The following is a 22947-nucleotide window of genomic DNA, read 5'->3' as shown; positions in this document are numbered from 1 at the left end:
TTTGCTTTATGCAATTTACAAAGAAAATTCAGATTTAACCACTGCAACATCAGCTTTAAGATAAAAAGGCTTTCAACAGGGTAGACGCCCGTTTAATATAACGATGGCAAACAGGATCCCCTTCAATTTTGAAGCGTCTGTTTTATCAAAACACAGGTTCAGCCACCAACACCTACCAAGAGCATCTGTGAGATGACCGCAGACATACATACACTACAGATTCATAAAAATGTCATCTAATCACTTCCTCTGCAGTTCTAATTATTACAATTTCCCATTCCGCAACAGGGCATGGGGAAGCTGTGACGGCTTCTTTGTTTACTGAAGTCCAAGTGAATGAAATTCCACCTGAAGCTACCGCTGTCCCTCAGCCACCGGCGGAGGCTGGGAGCCACGCGGCACCAGGGACCTGGTTCTGCTGCTCAGAAGAACTGCAGGCAGTTAGAGGAGTAAACCATAGTGGCAGTAAAACCGTTAGCATAAGGATGTACTTAAAAACATCAGAGATAGTACTTCTGCTTTTATAGGTTAAAAAAAAAAAAAGATCAAATGCTATATGAAAATAGTCGGTACTTCAATGCGTTTATAAAAGCCTTTCATGAATGTCAGGCAAGATGACAGAAATTAGAAAATACCTTCAGCCAAGTAAAACTGTGCCTTCGTTCACTGAAACTATAGTAACCATCTGCTTTTTGTTGCCTGTGTACTTTTACAATACTATCCAGAATTACAATGTTCGGAGAAAGTGAACACGGAGGGGGAAAAAAGGATTATTTACAGCAGTTCTATAGTCCCCCTTTTACTTCGATGCTCTAATTTAAATACTCTGGCTGCTTCAACAGCCTAGTAAAACTGCCTTTTGTAGGCTGAACACAAAAAGCAAACCGGAGAAAAATTCGGCATTTTTTCCCCCTCAGCCAGAACACACTGCAAAGAATGCAGTGTTTAAGCAGAGGCAGAGAGTAAGCTAATTATCAAGTACACAGCTGCTCATACCTGGCATAAAGCAAAGGAAAAAAAAATAAAATACTATGAGTCATCAAACGCAGTTCCTAAATCTGGAAAACCCTTACAAAAATAAACTTCGACGAATAAGGGGCTAGCTGTAGAGGAAAATGCAATGCAGATAAAAAGATCATTATTTCAGAACAAAACACTATTTACAGTTTGAAAGGAAGAAGTTTTTCTGGCAAGGCAACTACTAAATATGTCATCTGAGTTTAAACAACTTCTCTTCTCGTGGTTTGCCGGGGCAGAACGAGCAAAGAGATCTTCTACCACATTCTTTTTCCGTATCAAATGCTGAAAGGGGGTGGGAGGGAGTCATTTCTAATTGAATTAAGAAAATCTCCTTTCCTTTCCACTATTATCAGCACTTCTCACCATAGAGCTTCGCCAACATACCCAGAGGTCCAGATACTGGAGTGAGAATTCAGCAGACACCCCAGGCTGCGCCGCAGCTCCCGGCATTGCGCCGAGCGCCACCCAGCAGTCTTCCCAGGAGCGTTAAGTTTTTATGTCCTACTTCAAATAGGAAGAATACTCCTCACTTCCCCCTTTTGCAGACGAATTTACAGGCACACGAATATACATTTACGTTTAGGCAGAATAACACGTCTATTTTGCAAAGTTCTTACGCATTTAATTTCTCATCCATTTTAGAAAACAGCAAATGAGACTCTCAATTATCAGCAGTAAACCAAGAGAATCTGTAGTAAAAATGCCCACGTTTTTGCTTCTTCACGGAACACATTGCTTGATTTTTTTTACTTTTCACCTTCCTTATTAACTTTATAGTTTCCCTTAGTTAAGGGAACGATAGTTAAGGGAAAGTTAACTCAGTACTTAGTTAAGGGAAAGTTAAGGGAGTTGCCTTAGTTCTTTAGTTCTGACATTTCTCACCACACGCAGAATCACAGTTAGTGTAGAAAATATTTTATGGTGGCCTTGAATTTGAAGATACTTAAAGCAAAAAAGATAGGAGCTGAAAACTTAAAGCCAGGTGTGACACGGGGCGGGGGGGGGGAATTGGGGGTGTTTGCTGTTAGTTTTGTGGGTTTTTGTGGTTTGGGTTTTTTAACTAGTTGTCATAAGAGGTAACCAAGTTCTAAAACACACATACAACAGCTACTGCTGCCAACACATTCTCTTATTAAGACTCAGTAATCCAAAATTGAATTTCCTTCAATTCTGCTAATAGGTATTTGCATCCAAACTTCAAGCCTTGAAATTAAAACTATTTCTGAGGAGAAATGCATTGGCTTCAAAACCTGATCCCATGCAGCAGTTCCGTTTAAGCTGCAAACCATCCACAAAATGCGTTAGAAACGCCAGCAGAAAGCCCCCTTTACGCCCAAATTGCCAGATCCCCCCCAAACTGTTGCAAGCTTCATCACTTCATGCTCCCACATTTCTTTCCTCCTAATAACAGTTACTAGAATTTTGCTTCAGGTTCATTTTAAAAGGAAGTCATTAAATTTACAATTAACATTTGAAAGTATTTCTTGTTTAACGTTCTCCCCTTGCTAATCATTTACCGAGCGACAAAGCAAGTTCAGTTGTTTTTTAAGCATAGGAATCTACGCATGATAAGCGCACAAGGGAAAACAAGCGGCGAGAGAAGCGGATTCATGGGCTCACAAAACTTAGCAGGCAAAAAGAAAGAGGACACATTTTACAGGAAGATTGCCCAGTTTCCAACTTCATTTCTAACTAGCCTTTTATTTCCAAATTTTGCGTGTCCAATCAAAATTTGTTCAGCTCCAAAAAGTTTCTTTTGATATTTCTTCTCTTGATTTCTGGACAGATTATAAGCAAGAAACAAGTTCCTTCTTTCTTTACTCTCAAGGCCTTTGGCTGCAGAGCAGCCCACGACAGAATTCCCAGAACAGGCAGCAGGAGACTGACACTTACAGAAGAAGAAAAAAAAAACAAACCAAACATCAACCAACAAAACAAGCAAACAAAGAAAAATATTTAATAAAAATAACATACACCATTAGTAAACACTGCTATAGACACCATCAGATTGATAAAAATAATTCTTTAGGCTCAATTGCAGTGTAATTCTTACTCCATCTCTGATGCATTTCACAATGTTTTCTTAGTAGGTTTAATCAAATTTTCCAGAATATCATTAGATACTTAAATAATGACATGCACACTTAATTTGTTAAAAAGAAACAGACTGGATTAAGGTTTGCTTTGGCTCGTTTGTTAAGTATTAAGTAATTAGATTTTCCTTGTTGTTAAAGATGGGACAAACAGGTTGCTCATTTATGATCTAAAATCCAATGCACCCTCCTCCCCCCTTTTACCCACCAACATGTTTCCTCTGAAGGGACACCGGGAGACGACTGATACCAAAAATGGATTAATTTCTCTTGCGCTTGGCAATGGCGTGAGCATAAGCAGCTCCTTCTCTCCTGCTGACAGGAGGCCTGTCCCCATCACTCGTTCCCTGCACAGCTTTGACTGACACCAGGTGCAGCTTTAAAGACCAGAAAAGGGACAGAGGCGCCTCCTGTCCCCCAAGAATTCCCAAGCTTAGATTAAGACTGACACAGTAAAACATAGCCGGGGGTGGGGGGGGGGGCGGGGAGGGCAGGTAAATGTGTGTATATATATTCCTAATGAATTACACAGACCTAAATTTCATTGAAGATAAAGGAGAGCAAGCACAAAAGCTAAAGCATCGGCACGCCAACAGCAGCAACATTAACCTCACACCTCTCGTTAACCTCTATCAGCCTTTTCAAGACTAGAAGAAGAAACAGCCATCACGTATGAAGACAAAGGGACAGCCCCAGTCACGTGGCCATCAGTTCAAAACATGACAGCAATGACGCACTAGATTTCCTTGGGAGCGCCCAAATCAATAGGGGATTCTGGTTAATACAGAATAGTGAGGTTACTACAGAGATTAAACCAAGTTAAGAAAGTTTACACAAACACATAAATAGCACCTAAAAAGGAAAAATTATATTTGACTTTGCCCTCCTATAATGCTTGAACTATTCCTCCATCTGAGCTCATTTCAGCTAGAAAGTTCTCAGCAATCACAAAAAAAAATATCTGAGACATTGGTGCCATTCTTGATCTCTTTTGCTTGTTTTCTGCGAAACCAGTTTTTGCAAGTTACATTATATAAATCAAAAGACCATAAGTATGACAGACTGTGTGAGGAGCACTTTTAGACTTGGGATATGAGGAAAGTGTATGGTGGATGTTCTCTAGATGCTTGCTGACCTAAATCTCTCTTACACAATTCCCAGCTATTACGAGGAGCTACAAGGTGATTCCTTCCTAACCTGCCTTGATCCAGTATTAGGGAGACCACACTGGGACTACTGTGTCCAGCTCTGGGCTCCGCAATACAGGGCAGACATGGACAAACCGGAGGGATTGCAGCCAAGGGCCACGATGACGATGAAGCGGTGGGAGTACCTGTCATACTAGGAGAGGCTGAGAGGGCTGGGACTGTTCGGCCCCGAGAAGAGAAGGCTTGGGGGCATCTTTCATTGTGTATAAACATCTAACGGCAAGGAGTAAAGAAGATGGAACCAGACTTCTCAGTGTGACCCAGTGAGAGGACAAGAGGTAATGGGCACAAATTGAAACCAAAGAAAAAAAAACTTTTTTACTGTAAGGCTGACTGAACACGGGCTCCCTGGGCAAGCTGGGGAGTTTCTACCCTCAGAGACACTCAAAACCCAACTGGACATCTTTTTGGGCCACCCGCTCTACCTGATCCTGCTTTTGAGCAGGAGTGTCCTTTCCAACCTCAACTATCTATGATTCTATGATAGTTTATCTTCCTAAAATATTAAACATAGCTGCTAGAATAAAAGGGAAAAACGGTTATCAGATAAAGGCCCAGAGAAGCTGTGGCTGCCCCATCCCTGGAGGTGTTCAAGGCCAGGGTGGACAGGGCTTTGAGCAACCTGGTCTAACAGGAGGCTGGGTTGGAACTGGATGGCCTCTAGTGACAGGGGGCTGGAACTAGATGGTCTCTAAGGTCCCTTCCAACCCAAACCATTCTATGATTCCATGATAATAAGCCTTTTCGGTCCTCATCAGAGCCCCGTTTTAATTATTGTATCTCTGAGTGAGTCTCAGGGTGGGAATTTTCAAAGTGTAACATTCCAGGTATTTTAAATGCCACTCAATGCACGCCTTCATGATGTCCAAGCCAAACCTTTAGTATTGTATTAGACTCAAAAGATGGGCTGTTCCATAAAGAGCCAATTTGAAAAGGTATTGAGACACTTTAAGGTATAGGCAAGCTTCTAACAGGCCTCTGAACAGTGTCCTAAACATCTAGCCTCTATTGAAGATGACTATAAATAAAAAATTATTGCTATACTAATAATGGTATATACATGCTTTACACAGAAAACAAAGCCAAAAACCTCCTATCTTTCTTTCTCCCTAAGATCCCAGAAGATATCTATTACATGAAGTCTAGCAAACACATGAAGATTAAATTGGGTCATCTACAGCCCTACTAAAAAAAATTTGGTAAAATAATAAGGCTGTACTTAAAGTGACAAACCAAATTAAAGAATGGGTATTTTTATTTCAGAGATAAATAATTCAAACTAACATTTTGTCCTCCTCTTCCAACACCATTACAAATCTGCACACAGAGAGTTCAGAAATTATCATCCCCGACTGTAAATTGGCTATCATGATTAACAAAATGCAACTTATCTCCAAAATGGTAGTTTTCCCATTCTGATCTGTCTTAGTATGTACACAAAAAAAAAAACCCCAAACCAAAAAAAAACTCCCCCAACTGAGTTTCGAGAGACAGCTGGAAAAAAAGGAAGATATACACTACAGGATCAAGTAAGTAACGGTGACAGAAAGCCTAGAATTTAGAATATACAAATCACACTGTGTAATAAAAAGGGTAGTTGATCCTGGTTATACGTTAATACACCCCAGATCGTTCACAAAATCCAGTGCCTAGAGACACTTTACATGCCATATGCTCATAGCATTTCATATTAAAAAGAGAGCCACAGAGAATAAATCTATAAGCCTGTCATTCACAGACTAGATCTCTAGAGAACATTTTTTTACAGACTTTAAGCTTGGAAAGGTTTACGCACCCACACGGCCTTATACTTCCTGAAAATGTTTACTTAAGTTGATATTTTCCATTACTGTTGCAACTCCTGTCACGGGAAACACTGCAATAACAGGCACACTGAAGCATCGGTACAAAGCCAGCAAGAAAACAAGACAAGGCTTAGAAAGAATATAGCTAGCTTTGAAATCAAAAAACACCTGTACAAATACTTTTTTTGAAGAAAAAGAAAAAAAAGCCAAAACAAAAAAACCTTTTCAAGTGAAGAATAAGCTTCCAAAGACATATAAATTAAACTGAAGCAGTCTAGATAAAAACAAGGATATTCAAATGCACTTATATTGCGTAATAAAAGGATTGGCTTATTTATTATCTACAGTGATTTTTTCCTAAGACAACATTCACCAAAAGACAAATATTTAATATTACTGAAAAGCAACAGTCAGTGTTTAAAGCTGTTCTGTAAGACCAACAACTCTGTTAACCAGCCAGTGTTTATAACAAAAACGTGCTTTTTATATCAGACAGTTTGTGCTAACTCTGCAACATTTACAGTTCAGTACACTCTGTACCGATGGTACTTGCCAGAAATTCAGCACTCCGAAAGCATTTTCCTATTTGTTAACTATTTCTTTCAAAATAAAAGAACTAATCACAGTATTTTGAAATTCTCTCTGCAAATATTTAACAAGAAATTATTCTGCTTTACAAAAATACAAGGAAAGACTAATGCAAATATAATAATAGCAAAAGAATTTCAGCTAGATAAATCATATAATCTGATGTTGTAGTTTTAATCCGGAACAGCACGACGCCAACCATTACCACATCACTTACGAGAATAAACTCAAGAGAGATCCAAGAGGCAGTAGGAGAGGCTTCTTGTCTTTTCCCAGTGCTATTTCAATCGGCCAGATAAAACCTAAAGGGGCTTTTGGATGTTAATTCAGAAGCGATGGCAATTTTTTTTTTTTATACTTAATAAATGTTAATGAAATGTTAAAATATTTAGTAGCTCTGGAAGAGAAGGGCAGTTGATGGTAGAGTTTAAGGGAAGGGGCAGGAGCACGGGCACCCCCTCACACCCAGGCACGAGGGCGATGTGCGGAGCAGAAAAGCACACACGGCATCACCAAGGGAACGCACATTCCCAGTAACCATCTACACCCCGTCACCAGCCGCACTCTCTCTTCAGACCTCGAAATTGTGCCCGAAACATCAGAGCTTCCAACATTTGTGTGCAATTTCCAGACATTGGCAGCCTACAGAAATGACCACCATAAGCCAACCCTGCAGCAGAGCAACACGCGTACAATCACTTCAGCGCCTGCCGGGTTCCTCGTGCACGCGCTGAACGCTTGCACACAGAGTCCACGACGCAGCCAGTCTCTTACACGCCCCAACCAGTGTGTGCGACACCAGTATAGGTCCTCACCGCAAACGGCGTCTCTCAAGGGAAAAAGTCACCAAGAATTAATGCCATCCATGCAGCACACCCGCCGCAGACAAATCACAAACCAAATTATCACAGCAGTATTTAAGAGGCCTAAACACTGGGCAACTCTGACCACCTTTTATCTTATCGCTCCGCCTGCTCTGGTATACACAAACCGGATTCCTTTTGGCAGCAACGGAGCCAGGATCTCCATTCCACATACATGCTGAAATACACCCCAACCTAAAAGGGGACAAAAGGGTCTGAACTGAAGGGTCATTGTTTAAATTAATTCAAAGCCGTGCACAGTGAGGGCTTCTGGGCCAGCTGAAACAACCCCCCAAATTTCATATACCTTCAACCAATTGCTTTGATCTACTGACCTGCCTTTATTTCACTGAATTACATACTAACATAGATATCACCTCTGAAAAAAACTTAATCTACTGTCACAAAAATCCAATAATATCATTTCTGCTCAAGATGACCGTGCCCTAGCACTTCTGTGTCTCACCCTCTTAACTTGAACACAGTCAAATTCTTTGCAAAGCTTCCATTAAGTAAACTGCCCTTACATAAACACCGCTACATTTTCACAGCACATACATTTGTGGAAACTCCCTTTATATATTGGTCAGCTGCAATGCTGAACAGAAGTTACAACCAAAGTTAAGCCAGATGGCACGAAGTTTTGCGAATCCAAACTTTCTGCATGCTTTTATTTGGTTGCAAAATTTTGTATTTCTGACATATGATAGGGATTTACAACTGCAAATGCTCAACATGTTACAGTGACAGACCGAGACAATACTTACTAACTGCTTCTCTACATATTGACAACAACCATGGCAAATACAACTTGACTCTTTGTACTCTGAATGCACTCTGTATTCTTTTCTCGTATATTTATACAAAATATCTTAACTCCTTCAGTTTTTCTTCAAGTTCTATATATTCAAAGGCTTTTAAAAAATTAAAGTTCATGGGATTTCAGGGGGTTTTTTTTATTTTATTTTAAATTTATAATTTCATTCAGATGTGGCATCAAAAGCACACAGCGGGATATCTTCCTAAAGCGTTACTTTGTAGAGGTCTTTGTGTCATCACCCACCATTCTTAATCACATGAGGATTAGCACGAAGACTAAGCTGGAGCAGTGTGAGCAACAAAAACGGATTCTGAATATCTGCTATTTTGAAACAATTCCACAAGACCTCTCCTTTTCCCAATTTGCCCCTGCTACCAAAAGACAGAAAGCCAAGCTGAAGTGATAAGCAAGCAAGCCTTAGTTGTCATTTACCATTTGCATTGCCTTCTTATTTATCATAGCACATACAAGCCATCGTGGACCAGAACTTCCTCCTCCTCAGCCTCCCACCCTGGATACACATCTCGGATAACTTCACAAGTTAAAGTGCTGGGGAAAACTAGATTTGGTGGCCAGGGGGAAATATTAAATACAAAACCAGGCACCTTGGCTTGGCTGAGGTACCCTAGGGTGCCTGGTTACTATCCGCTCAGCAGCTAAAAATCCCAAAGTAGGAATAACCACTAGTGTCCTCTGGTCTTAGAGTAATCTACAGAAGAATTTACAAACCACAGTAAATAGCCAGGTGGGATCTAGTATAAAGATATGACAGATTCAACCTTCAGGTAGAGCTCATCCATCCTATTAGGAAATGGATACAAACTAATTCCATTTAGAATACAAACGGGATTATTTTCCTCTGTAGATCTCAAAGGACAGGTGTTGGGAGAGTTCTCCATTTCCAGCATGGGTCCTACACGTTACTGCTCTTACACCAAACCTGCTTAATATGTGCAGTGCTGATACAATCACAGACAGCCTTCTGACAAATTGTACAGATAACAGAAAAAAAATCATTTTTAGGATACAGTCATTTATTATTCATCACAAGAGGTTAAGCGAAATGGCTACCTGGGATTAAGCAGTCATGATTTCACAAAGCTCAGAAACTGCATTGTCAAGCGTAAGCTGTAAACTCTAGAAAAGAAGAAGTGGATGCACTGACAACATGAAATTATCAAGCATCAGAACAGGCTGCCCAGGGAAGGGGTGGAATTGCCACCCCCGGAGGTATTTAAAAGACGGGTACACGTGGTGCTGAGGGACACGGGTTAGTGGTAACTTGGCAGTGTTGGGTTAATGGCTGGACTCAGTGACCTCAAAGGTCTCTTCCAACCAAAATGATTTTACAATTGTCTAACTTCAAGCCAGAAGAGGAATGCAAAACTATAGCTCTGACCATATGGACTAACACTAATGCCAATTAACAGAAGTTTGTTCTAGCGTGGAATTAATTATGAGACAGCACAATAGTACAAAAATCTTCTTATATGTAGATCACTTAAAAATTAGAGAGGACTATTGAATAGCTCCTAATGCTTATCATTTTGAATACATGAAAACCTTTACTTCCCCAGACCAATATTTAAAATAAACAAGAAGCAGCAAGCAAACACAACCACTTTATTAAAGTGATTACATAAACTCTCAAAACAAGACTTAATTTGAATTAATAGTAAAGATAAAATTGAATGTATAAGCATACCACACAGAAAATATAAAGTTATAAGAAGAACTAAGGGGGTTGATGATATCACATACCAAGCACCTGGTGATCTCATTAAACAGAAAATGCTCCCCTTCTCATATGATACGATACACGACTAGCAGTTAATATTTGAAAAATCCGGCAGATATTAAGCTCACTAACAGAAAACTAGTAAGAGTCTCAACAGTTGCAGGACAGAGCCAGAGATTTTGGAAAGAAGTTGTATTTGAAACTACTACTGATTTAACCAAAGCACAAATGTTAGTAACAAATATGATTAGTTCCAATGAAGAGTCATTCCACGGTTTGGGAGAAGGGCAGAAAAGTCACTTATGTCACTGCCTTAGGTTACGTATCTGCTATTTCTGCTTTAAAGCGCTATGGATTGTTCTCCTAAAACCTGCGTACGGTAGGCTGAGATCTGCTTTTCCCCAGCCACGCTCCCAAGGGGGGACTCGCAGCCCATTAGTTACATAAACCGCTTCTATAGTCTCACTCACCTCAGTAGGTCATCTAAATATATGCACCCAGATTTAAAAACTGCAGTGCAATCAAAGCACTTTTTCTAGAACAGAAGAGCTGACAATTTATAGGCTATTCAGTTTTGCATGCTTTTATCAGGCTAGTTAGCTGAAAGAAAATGCACACATAATTACTTAATCCCATTAAAACAAAGACAAATGACAGTACAAAACTACAGAGCTCAGCAGTTTGAGCAGTGAAAGATTCTGAACTAACATACTAATGAATCACGCAGCCTTATCAGCGCACAGCTCCTTCCACATCCCTCCCATTTCAGCTACATCAGCATCGTGTTTCTTGTATGTACCATTCAGCTATAGAAAATGGTATCTTTAATAATGAATAGCTACCACAGATTTTTCCAATGTATGAGTAATCCAAGGTCTCTACTTGTTCAGTGAGGTGGTTGCACGTCAATTAAACTAAGCAATTGAATTCAGATGAAAACACTACAAGTCAGTTGCTTCTTCCGATATCTGGGGAGGGCAGGGGTGCATAAGCAGGAGGCCTACAGAGATAGCAAGTGGTAAAGTTCTAGACTCTACCTGTTAAAAGCAGCAGGGGTTTTGCCAAGGGTTTTTTTGGTTAGGGTTTTTTGTTAGTTGGGTTTTGTTTCGGTTTTTTGTGGGTTTTCTTTTTTTTTTTTTTTTTTTTTTTTAAAATATACCTACCACAGCCCTCCTTCAGATTTTGTATTTCAGCCAGTTGCGAGATCACAAGCTTATTTTAAACTCCTATTCAGTGTGTTAACAGACAAAGTGTAAACGGTTACTGAGGAGGGGGAAAAAAAGCAAACAAATATCTTTCCTAGCAGATATATAACACAGGTTTGCTGGTAAGTTTACTACTGGGGAATAAATAAATAAATAAAAATGAAAAAAAAATTTAAAACCACAGAGAGAACTGAAAACTGAACTCATGTAGAGTCCCATTCTATTCAAAAGTTACTTCCTCAAAGATAGCAGTGGAGATTTTTTATACATATTTTAATATATACAAGCATCATGATCTTTTGGTTAGATCATTAACACAAAAATGTGAACACTTAATTTGAGAAGTTGCTAAAGCAGAGGCTCAGTCATACTAAAAGCTGAGCATCTCTGTGGCATGAGGTTTAGACAGCTGCCCAGGACAGGACACGCCAGTAAATGATGGAGAGCAGTTTGTGTCATGTTTGCTCACCAATTATACACATTTTCTGGCCTTACTGAGGGACTTTCAGGACAAGGCCAGGCAGAAACCCATACACCCAGAAGGGAGGTGTTCGGAATTTGAGTACCATAGTGTATTTCTTTTGAAACAAAGCAGTAACAGACTCACAGGCAGAATATTTTTCTTCCCACTTTCCATGCCTTAACTACAGTTTACAGCAAAAGAAATAAAAATTTAAAAAAAAAAAAAAGAATAATGCTTACCACAATCTGGTTTAGTTTAAGGAAAAGGCTGGGGGGAGGAGGGGAACCTGAGCAATAACTCTACATACATCTAGGAGAGCAGATATCTGTCTAGAAGTTACACATTTCAGTGGATAGCTTCTCCAGCTACAAAGTCTCTCTACAGAGGTCTCTGAAACACATTGCTGTTTATTACTCTCAGCTTTACCCCATCTGCTTATTAGCTCCTGAACAAATTATTTCCCAAAGAATGGGAAAGGGAACAGACGAGTGGGAACTCCTCCATTTGGGCTGTAAAACTCTCCTGGACACAAACTCCAGGCTCAAACACAAGCGAGGAGCAAGGAGCAGAACACCTCTCCTAAGCTGGAAGCACAACGCGCCAGCAGAAAAGCAGGGTGCTGACATCACTTGAGGACACCACCTCACGTTTTTAGCGTGTCCTATCAAATAACCCTCGATTTCTCTTATCTCAATCCCTTTTCACATTGCTGAGTTAGAGCTATTCACCCTCAAATACGTAGTTTCTGCATATACAATATAATACTTCAATATACTGCAACCTACATGAAGGGATACGGTTCCCCACATGAAGCTTGTGGTGACGTCCAACACAGCACAAAGGCTTACATGGTCTGTCAGCCTGAAAACTGAACTACACTTCCTTTTCCCAGAAGTGTATCGGTCCCTTCCATTATTTTTTTTTATTTGTTCTGAATTGGTTTTTACCATGACAAGGAGGTTAACCGTTCACATGAGCAGTTAAAAAGTTGCAGCAAATACATTCTTTCCACTTATTACTAAAAACAAACAAGGAAAGAAGAACCACCTTTACTTGCAGGCGTTGAATTAGCCGCATCTATTTCTTTTGCAACAATGAAAAAAAATCTTGTTTTCATAATTGCTCTTATTATGTTGGAGCAATGAAAATCTTACTTTACCTTTTTTATGGAAATCAGAATAGGATTACCAATTGAGGGCTGCTTAGGATAGCAACGAAATCCTTAAGTGGTTTTTAAGTTATTAAAAAATATAACACTAGTACAAAATAAAATGTTATCTTTCAATAAACCAATTGCACATTAAAGCAAACCTATAAAACTTTTGTCAGAAACGCATACTCCTCTTGATAAGCAGCCTTTTAGAGTGGCAGAATTCCCAGGCACACTCAGGAATATCACTGGAAAGCGCAGGATTTTCAGTTAAGCCTTTCATCACTCTGTCCCAACCTGACATCGTCCAACATCACATCCATTGCTTAACCAGACAGAGAACATCCATCAAATGCAGAAGCCACACTTGCTTTATAGTCACACCGCTTATTACCATATTATCAGAAATAGCATCTTTTTCATATAAGACACAAAAAACCCCCCAAATTTTGCCCTCATTTGCCCCAGAGAACAGATTCCAGTGAATTTTGTTGACATATGCTGCAAAATATTGCACAGAATGTTTTTTATTGAACTCAAAAGGGGCCAAGAGATTTAACTTCCACGCCCCAATTGGTTAACCAACTCTCCAGAACCATAAACACGTAAGACCATAAGCCCTCCCGTTCCCCCTGTAGACACAATAATAATTTTCATGCTTCCCATCTCTTTAGTGAGCATTAAGAACATGTATGAAATTCTCAAAGCCATTCAAGTAAAAAAACCCACTGTACGACGCTGCTTTCATCACCTAAGATTTGAAGTTTCCCTTGGCTGTAAAAAAGGTATTACTTACATTCAGAAATGACAGAGTAACTAGAATGTCATGGAATAAGTTGAACTATAAAAAAAGAAGTGTTTTCTTGAAAAAGATATTTATTTCCTGCAGCCCTGCTTAGAAACTGCCATACCTGCCATCTTCTAGTCTAGTCTTCCTTCTGAGACCAAGTTTATCAGTATGCACTCTTTAACATAGGAACTTCACTCTTAAATTTCTCTGGAAATTCGAGCTGCTAACTCTGCCTGGTTATTTGTTACTATCCACCCATCAATTTATTATACAAATTTGTAACAGTTTGTTTCAGTTTGACACTTTTGGCTCACTGACTATTCCAAAGCAAAAAATGCCCGAAGATTTTGTGAAAAGACTGGCAAACACCGTGCCAGTAGAAAAGAGAAAGAAAGGTAAAGGTCTCTTAGGAAGAATGGCTATTTTCAGGCCCCAGGTTTTCCATGCGGAGGGAGGTACTCCAAACTGTAGCGCTGGGCCACCGAGGGGCACACCCGGGTTTAGCTGGGCCCACTGTGCACACAGCGGCAGCCCTGGGCTCGTTCCAACTCAAAATTACAGCTGGCAAAAGGCAGAAGCAAACAAAGCGAGCCGAGGGCTGCGATGCTCCAAACGTTCTCATCAGCTGGAATAGAAACTGAAACAGCGACTTGTCTCACACCCGCCTGTACCTGAACTAAGAGAACACAAAGACAACTGACGTGCATTCGTATGACTAAAGGGAACACAACAGACAATTTTCTGACACCGGACAAGCTGAGCACAGGTAGCTTTGTTACGAGTTATGCTTACACCGCTCAGCTGGAAGTGAAAAAATGGAAGTGTGGTTTAGATCAACAAGAACGCAAAAACAACTCAGTAGCGTGCCTTTCCTCTAGTGTATACTTCTCCTTCAAACTACTTAAATGTTAAGCATTGAAAAAATCAATTTAACAGTGTTCCACTGCAAGTTCAAATTCTAGTTGTCATTACATGAGTGACTGCAACACACAGTTGTTTGGTTTTTTAAACACGGATCTAATATTTAACTAACAGCAAAACTCCACCCTTTTCTTTCCCTACTGAAACGCGCAATTCCCGTGGGCAAAGAGCAAAGGTAAGAATTCAGCCTCCCTCTTAAGCTATTCTGCATGCTACGGCTCAACTGTTCCACGCTTGCTCCTCCTCGTGATTCCACGCAAGAGTATTTTTTTGTTTGTATACTTATGGCACGCCGTTTTGGAAATGACATATTACAACCTCAGCATGCCCTGTAGTTTCAAGTAAACATTAGGAAACAGACTTCGTGTTTCAAAACCTTCATTCTCAGCGTACCACATTGTTTCTCAGATTTCATGGCTGATCACTGACACACTGAACCACAAATTAAACCTTAAAACTGCCATACGTCCATGGTTCTAGGTATCCGATGTCCTTGGAATACAGATTACTGTCAATCCTTGGATAAGTAAATGCACATGTATAATTAAGTCCACTTAAAATGAAACTAGTCTCAGAACTGGGGTATAAGAATTTTGTATCAAGATTTATAACCTGAAATAGGAACATTAAAATAAAGTAACTTACTTTTACGTAATGGAAAACGTACCTCTCTGAAGAGAAACTATGGGTTAACTTCAGAAAAGTCATGTTTCTGTGGTCGCTATTTGCAACACAGTAGCATGTCACTAGAAGTTCATTAATTATTCTTAAAATAGCATTACCAAAATGCAATTATATGCAAAATTTTTTTTTTTACTGTTATTTTTTGAAGGTAGCATTTCATCTATTTTTGAAGATGGAATTTACCAGCAGAGCTTAGCCTGTGTTCTTAGATTAGTCAGTACAGGAAAATACAAACATCAGTAATGAGCTCTATTAATGCCGATTTCACTTCAAGCTAACTTAGATTTACTTCACACAGTTAAGTGAGTTCATTTCACTGGGAAAAAAAAAAAAAGCTTCCCTGAAGCAAAACACATCAACTACTGTGGCTGATATTGCCCAACACATTGCTGAAAAATAAATTCTACTGATTGGATTTTTTTCATTTCCCCCCTCGAGCAGCACTTTTAAAAATACAATCTTTTAATGATTGTTTAATTTTCATATAACTAGAATATAAATCCTTTACATACTGCTTTGCTGCAGCTGCAGCATAATGTCTCATTTTTCATGGAAAAAACCTAATTACGTGGTTCACTGAGTTGCCTGTGGTAACACATCAATTTTATTTACATTCAAAAGTTGGACTTCAGTTTGGTCTCAACACTCTAGTTAATTCCAAGCACATTTTACACAATAGTTCTCTCCAGTTCCTTAGTAACACCTCACTCTGGCTTTTATGTGAAAAGGATTCTGAGCTATTATAACCTTGTTTCGGATTTCCAGCGCTTTCTGTGCACTATCGCGTCTGTAGCACCGATTCCATCCCCCCCTTAAACGTTTCGGGTTTGCTGTGAAGTCCAGCCTCGCTCAAACACTTCTGCCAGAGAAGAATTAAACACTCACTACAGAATGCAGCTATTACTGTTTCACAATGCGTGCCAATTCATTTTTCCACAAAAAAAAAAAAAATAACCCCACACAACGGAAAAACAATAACTATTGTGTGGCCAATAAAGCTTAAAGACTAATTACTCAACATTTCAAATATTTCAATGGAACTAAGCTTATATTTTGAAAGCAGGAAGATTAAAAGGAAGAAGTATGGTATTAGTAGAGAATTTCTTGGCTTTACCTTCCACTAGTGTCTTTCTATTGTCGAACTATTTACAGAAGGTAATTTGTTGCAATTAACAGTAAAACCTCCAAATTCCCAAGTATGAAAAGGTTTAAAATGTTAATTCTTGGGAGGTTAAAGAAAAACTAGAAAGTGTTAGGCTATCTCACATACGACCCTTTGGTAGATTTCATATTTTTTTATTACCTTTTAGACTTAGGTATTGCAGACTGTCAAAAGGGAAAACCGCAGCATGTTAGAATGGTACATCCTTGACCAGAATTGATAATGAATTCACGAATGCCACATGTATTCATTGGATACTACTGTGAACACAGATTCACTGTTAACATTGAGAGAAAAACCACTGAAGAGAAGAATAATTAAGGAAAAGGTAAGCGCAATCTGACTTCTAAACAGGAGACCCAGATTCAATTTATTTATTTATTTTTTAAACAACTCATACCCTCATTGTCTATAACTGTAAACTGATTTTAAAGTAAAATGAGGGAAGAAGTTGGGGTGGTGGGAAGAATATTTATTTTAAAAAGAAAACAAAATAAAATGAAGACATCTTGCCCAGACACAATAAAGCTCTTGTCAACTTCATGTGTATAAAAGGAGTTGGCATTTTCCCATGAAGCAATTCCTTAATCCCAAATGATGGCATAATAACCTCATTTAATATGCCTCCTTAAAAGAAAAAGTTTATTTTGTCTAAGCTAAACTTCAACTGGCAATCACCGGACACCAATTAACAGTGTCAAATATAAGGGTCACAGAACAATTCTGCAAGCTGAGAATGTACGAATTCATTTCTAAATCCTATCTCCTTTCCAAAAGGGTGTACAAAGTTTAACTTTGTTTTCATGTCTTTGGAAATAATCTATGCTAGGCAATTAAGAAAATGCAAATGACTTATCTCATTGAAAGTAATCAACCCAGAAGCAGACTTTTCAGTAACTTAATATTCCAATAAAGCCCTCTGTCATATGAACCTACTTGCTAATTCCACTCTTAACTCAAGAACCAGCAATTAACCATTTTCAGATTTTACTTCAAATTATTAATAAGTGGTACTCAGCTGCTTGATATTCCTAGCTTCTTTTTAAATTGTAAGCCTTCAAAAATACTTGCATTTCAGCTCCTGTGAGATCCCTTTTACTCCTTGTTCATAAACTGCTTTTCCATATATTAGCTGGTCTCATTCTAAAGCCTACGGAGCATGATGCTGGTTAGGGGGTTTATGTATTCTAGAGCACATCGAATGTTGTAATGCACATTCCACGCTTGCACACCCTACAACTAAGCCTACCAACGCAGGAAACAAGGAGATACTTTCTTGAAATTACCAAGAGGTTATCAAAGCTAGCCATAAAGCCATTCCAGCAGCAAAGCACTCCCTTCTTTCCAACTTTCATATTCTTTTCACAGCATGAAAGATTTAAGAGCACTTTCATTAAAAGCAAGACTATTAATTCGTATACCCATGTCACAGGAAGAGGTGCTTATTCTTGGTTTTACGCATTGCTTCACACACTTAAAATATGTTTCGACAGACAGGAAAATCGTCTCATTCAATAATTAACATATCTTGCTACACAGCGGCTAAGAACGTATTTCATATCTCCAGAAAGAGTTCCCAATTGCTTACAACTACAAACACAGTACTTTGAAAGGACCTTAAATAAACTATTTTAAATTGAAACACAAAGCAAAGGAGATTTTTCAGTCCTTCTTGATTCTCTTTTACATTAGCAGATTTTTTTTTTCTTTCTCCACAATTCAAGTTTTCCATTACTTTTTTAAAAAATACTGAAAAACACCATCTATTTAACATTTATGGGTTAACTGATAAAATAAACTCCAAAAGCTGGAAGTTAATAAGTGAGCATCAAGAACCCTACCTACCTAGTCGTGATAAAAATACCTAAATTGAGCTCTGGCGAGTTATTCTTCTCAGGAAACACGCCTGAAACCGTAGCTGGCATGCTCTGGTTTCCTGTGGGTGAAAATCTACCCATCAGTGATTTGCAGGTAGAGAAACAGTAGCGGAAATTAAGTCTGGGCCGCAATTATATGATCTAGTGTGGATGCCTCACAAAAAGCCTTTCCTACGGCTGGCATTTTTTCCACTCAACATTTACCAGCACGTGGGGATCACAACCGCATCAGCCCAATATGCCAAGAATTCATCAACAGGAATGAATCGAAGCTCATGGTTTTCCTGTCACAGACCAAATTTTAGCTATATTTTTAAGCTTACCAAGCCGTGAATATCCTGACCAATAATCTTTCAGGAAATATTCACCTAATTAATACAAGATAATCTATTCTTTGTAGGAGTTTCCATCAGAATCCTGATGCTCTACGGCCAATATAGTACAAAGGTTATTAGTATCATTGGGGAAGCACCTCCAGCAATTGCTGGCTCAAGTGCCATATATCAGACAATACACAAAAAACAAAGGGTTTGGCTCAAAAGAATCCAGCCCACAAGAAAACAGTAATATTATCTACACCACCTTCCCTTCATAAGCCATTCACAAGCCAGGAGAAAGGCTGCATGGGAAGAACTGTCAATCTGATCTATTTAAGGGGAAAAACAGCCTTAAATCAATTTCAAGAGACAGCGAGTCAAGAGTTAACTGCAACTTCACCAACACTTCAAGGATGATTGTCCCATGATAAAACTGTTATTTATTTTCTCTCAAGGAGCTTTGTACTGTTAAGCTTCTATTTTGAAACTATCTGATGAAGCACCTGGCACAATAAGGGTTTTCACTTCTGTGCCGTGCATTGCTGAGGCCAACAGTAACGGCTGGAGGGTACGGATGGGTGTCTGGGGTTTCTCACTCATCTCCCAAGTTCCTCTTACTGGTTTGTCTTGTCTTCATAGCTTCACAGAGGAACACATGTGATGGCAATCCCAAATACCTACCAAATCAGTGATTTTGGGCAAACAAGCTATTAAGTTGATAGTTCTTAAACTGCATCCTTCTAGCAAATAGCCAGAATCTCATTCATTTTCAAGATGCTGCCTAACACTCTCCCAGCCTTCCAGAGACCACCTCCAGGGTCATGTTTCCAGCCACCAAAACTATATTCTCAGTAGCGCTGCACATCATAATCCCCACATTATTCCTGATAATTCAGGTATTCTGTACCACAGATGCAAGAGACAAAGCTGAATATACCCATAAACTCAATGTGCAGATAGATGACAAGTTTATAGACAAAACTGTCAGACAAAAAGGCTGCTTGAAGCATCAGACATAAGCATTCTTTGCAAAAGCAAAGGTGGCAATTAAGGAACAGATATCACCTGCTTATAATCTACACGGAATGCACAGGGTACAAGTGTGGGGTGGGAGAAAAGAAAACACCCAAGAGTCAAGTATGAATTCTCTATGGTGCTCCAGATGGTATTTGGCCACCAAATGCAAATGAGATCACTGCAACTTGCAAATCTACAACTTCCCTGTCAAAAAACCTGCCACCAGTTAAGATACTACCTCCTCTCCATTCCATTTCTTCCACAGAATTTACCAAAAAAAAAAAATTTTTTATGGGAAAAGGTACAGCAGCTGTAACACTTGTCAAACCCCTTCAGGTGGTAATATCTTTGGATAGCATTTATCCTTGAGAAAACAAAACTTCCACAACCAGAACACTCCCAAGTTTTTCAAACTTGTAAAATCACTCCGTTCTTTTCTCCCACTCAGTGACCCCATACCAGTTAGCTTTTTTTCCCGCTTGGGACAGAATAAAGATCTTCCATCTTTCTTCAAATTTTAAATCCAATCATAATAAAACCAGAACACAACAGCTGAGGCTGGCAGGAGAAAGAAATGTAGGAGTATGTGCAAGAGACACACCTATGAAATTCACAGCTGCCAAGCTCATCTATTTAACTGATCTATAGCTGTTCTGCAAATAATTGTTTTTACTTAATCTCCACTGACACTGTTTAATTATCAACACAGTTTTGGAAAGCAAACAACTGTTCCTAAGACCTCCTGTTTATAACTACTAAGTTGTTTTCCCTATGACTATCTGAAATTCTTTTATAAAACGCGGATTGTTGTTTCCAAAATCACCTACCATGAGTGTTATAAAGATATGCAACATGCCCAGTTCATATGCAAAACTTTAAAAAGTGTTTCTGAAACAAAATTCTCAGTTTGGACTTCTCATTTGTTTAACCAAAGTACTAAATGTCATACAATATCATTTGACTCTATTGTTCAGAAAAAAATTATCAGTAATTCTAAATTAGACTTGAATGAACAGGAGAAAGACTAAAGTTGAAAGTAAATTTTATTGCCTAATGAAAATTTCACTTCTAAAGCCCAAGTCCCAGGCAGGAAAAGAGAAATCCAAAACTTTGTGAGCAACTTCATACTCGGTAAGAATTCATGATCTTATTAACAGCCATTATTTCCTGAAGTTCATACCTCCCAAAAGAGAGGATCTGTAAAGCTGGACGTGTTTCATATAGACTCTACCTAGTCTTCCACTTGGATGTGCAGGTCAGATTTCTGGGACTTGTGCTCCTAAACCTAGGAGTACCAACACAAACCCAAAGCTCTGTTCATCAATCTCTAAATTATAGCCCACAGTGGCAATCCAACCCCTAACAAACAAGGCTTTGAGCCAACGCAGCCTGTTTCACAACTCGGTTGTACCAAAGCGAACAGCACGCTATGCTGGCTCAGCTGACAGGCAAGTCAATCACCAAGCTTCAGTAACTTGCTTCTCTTCCGTTTGCATGCTCACATGCAAAGGCCTTGATATTTTCAAGAGCTTGTGAATTCACAAACTAATCTCAGTTATCAAGTATTTCAGCCCTGTGGTGTGCTTATACAACAAAAAGCAAAAAAACCTTCTTTTTTTCTGCCTTGCTGCTGCATGAAACACTGAACACAAACACTGTCCTATATCATATTTCCTATATCATATTTCAAGGAATCAATGTACATAAATGCCTCATTCTGGTAGAATCTGATGTTCAATGTTTTGTCAATACTGATGTTTGAACCCTAAAAAAACCAACAACAAACTACTGAAGACAGCAAGACAACCCTACCAGCAGTAAAATTTATAACACTTTTACAATTACCTCACTTTAAGCTATTATCTGATCAGTCACTACAAGCGTTTCAAACACGCTTTTAATATAGAACATATAAACCTATCATTGTATGATTTATGCACATTACAAAGAATTCCAAAATCTGCAGTGGAAGGGAGAAGAAAGGAGATTACTTCCCAAATTCTTGTAGGATACTGACAGCAGGAGCATATTTCTTCTTCTTTTAATTACCATGTACTTCATTCCCCTAAAAGAGTTACACATAGTCTTCCTTTCTCCACCTCCAAACTCAACTTCACATCTCTTCACATCCCTCTGCACCATCTTTTCCTTTCAGGCATTTTTACTTTAATGTGAGAGCGTTGCAAACGAGGATCTCTCAGTGACGGTGCTGCTGTACCAAGCAGACTTGTCTCTTCAGGCCAGCTGGCTGCAGGGCTGTGAAACACACTACGCTCAGGCTGCTTTTTATCAGTGTGATACTGCTGCTGCTGGCAATTAAAAAAACAGCGCTCTCACGGACAATTTTCAGATTTAATTCAGCTTAAAAATTATTGTACTGAAGGCTCCAGCCCGGATGCTTCATAGAATTTTGGACCAGGCAAAAAAGAAAAAATAATAAAAAAAAATGTGTCAAAATGATGCTATTCTCTATTTGCTACACTCTGTCCCAAACCACACTCGAGCAGGTTCAGCTATTCATATATTTAAATGCTCCACCATACCATTATTACTGGAAGTAGCATCATATTGTTGTAACCAAGATGTTAGCTATAAACGAGATACATCAATTTACAACAGAAACAGAAGCTATCACCTGCAACTCCCCACAAATAAAAAGACACTTAAGTCCCACATACTGCATTTGAAATACTAAATAAACTATATTTCACAAAGAGAAAAGCATATATTATTAAAGCGTTGCTGGGGAAGTAGAAATATTACCCATGCCTTCATTCAAAACAGGTGCCTCATAAAAAATTAATGTCAGTGGAATGGCTTGGTGCAGCACTTCTGAGCCATCTCTTTAATTATACATGATCACAGAGCTACCTGCACGAAATACGCCTAAAGACACACAGCGTTTCATATCTGTGATTTCACAGGCTATATTACCAAATGAACAATCTGCTATTCATGGAAGTACGGTTTGTAATGGTTTGGAGACAGGCAGTTAGAACAAGATAACAAATAAGAAAGTGAATATAGTGTAACCCAGGACCAAAACTGTGTGTGGCACGGGTACGGAGATTTGTCAAGCCCACTTGACAAATACAATATTCTAGATATTTGAACTGGCATACAAATGTTTGCACCAAGTAAGAAGATGGTCTAAAGGCTACCAGGATGAAAATTTATTGCAAAAACCAAGAAACTGATCCTTATTATTGGTTTGTCTTTTTTTTTA

General features: G+C 38.9%; 1 protein-coding gene across 3 annotated transcripts in view; it reads right to left on the bottom strand.

The window, feature by feature from the left end:
* Positions 1–22947, bottom strand: part of MED13L (mediator complex subunit 13L) — a 205749-nt gene that overhangs the window by 160176 nt on the left and 22626 nt on the right. The gene's annotated exons all lie outside the window — the stretch shown is intronic.

This window comes from Larus michahellis, chromosome 13, assembly GCF_964199755.1.
Source record: "Larus michahellis chromosome 13, bLarMic1.1, whole genome shotgun sequence".
Classification (NCBI taxonomy): Eukaryota; Metazoa; Chordata; class Aves; order Charadriiformes; family Laridae; genus Larus; species Larus michahellis.
Note: the sequence above shows the minus strand (reverse complement) of the source record. Positions and strands in the feature narration are given on the sequence as shown.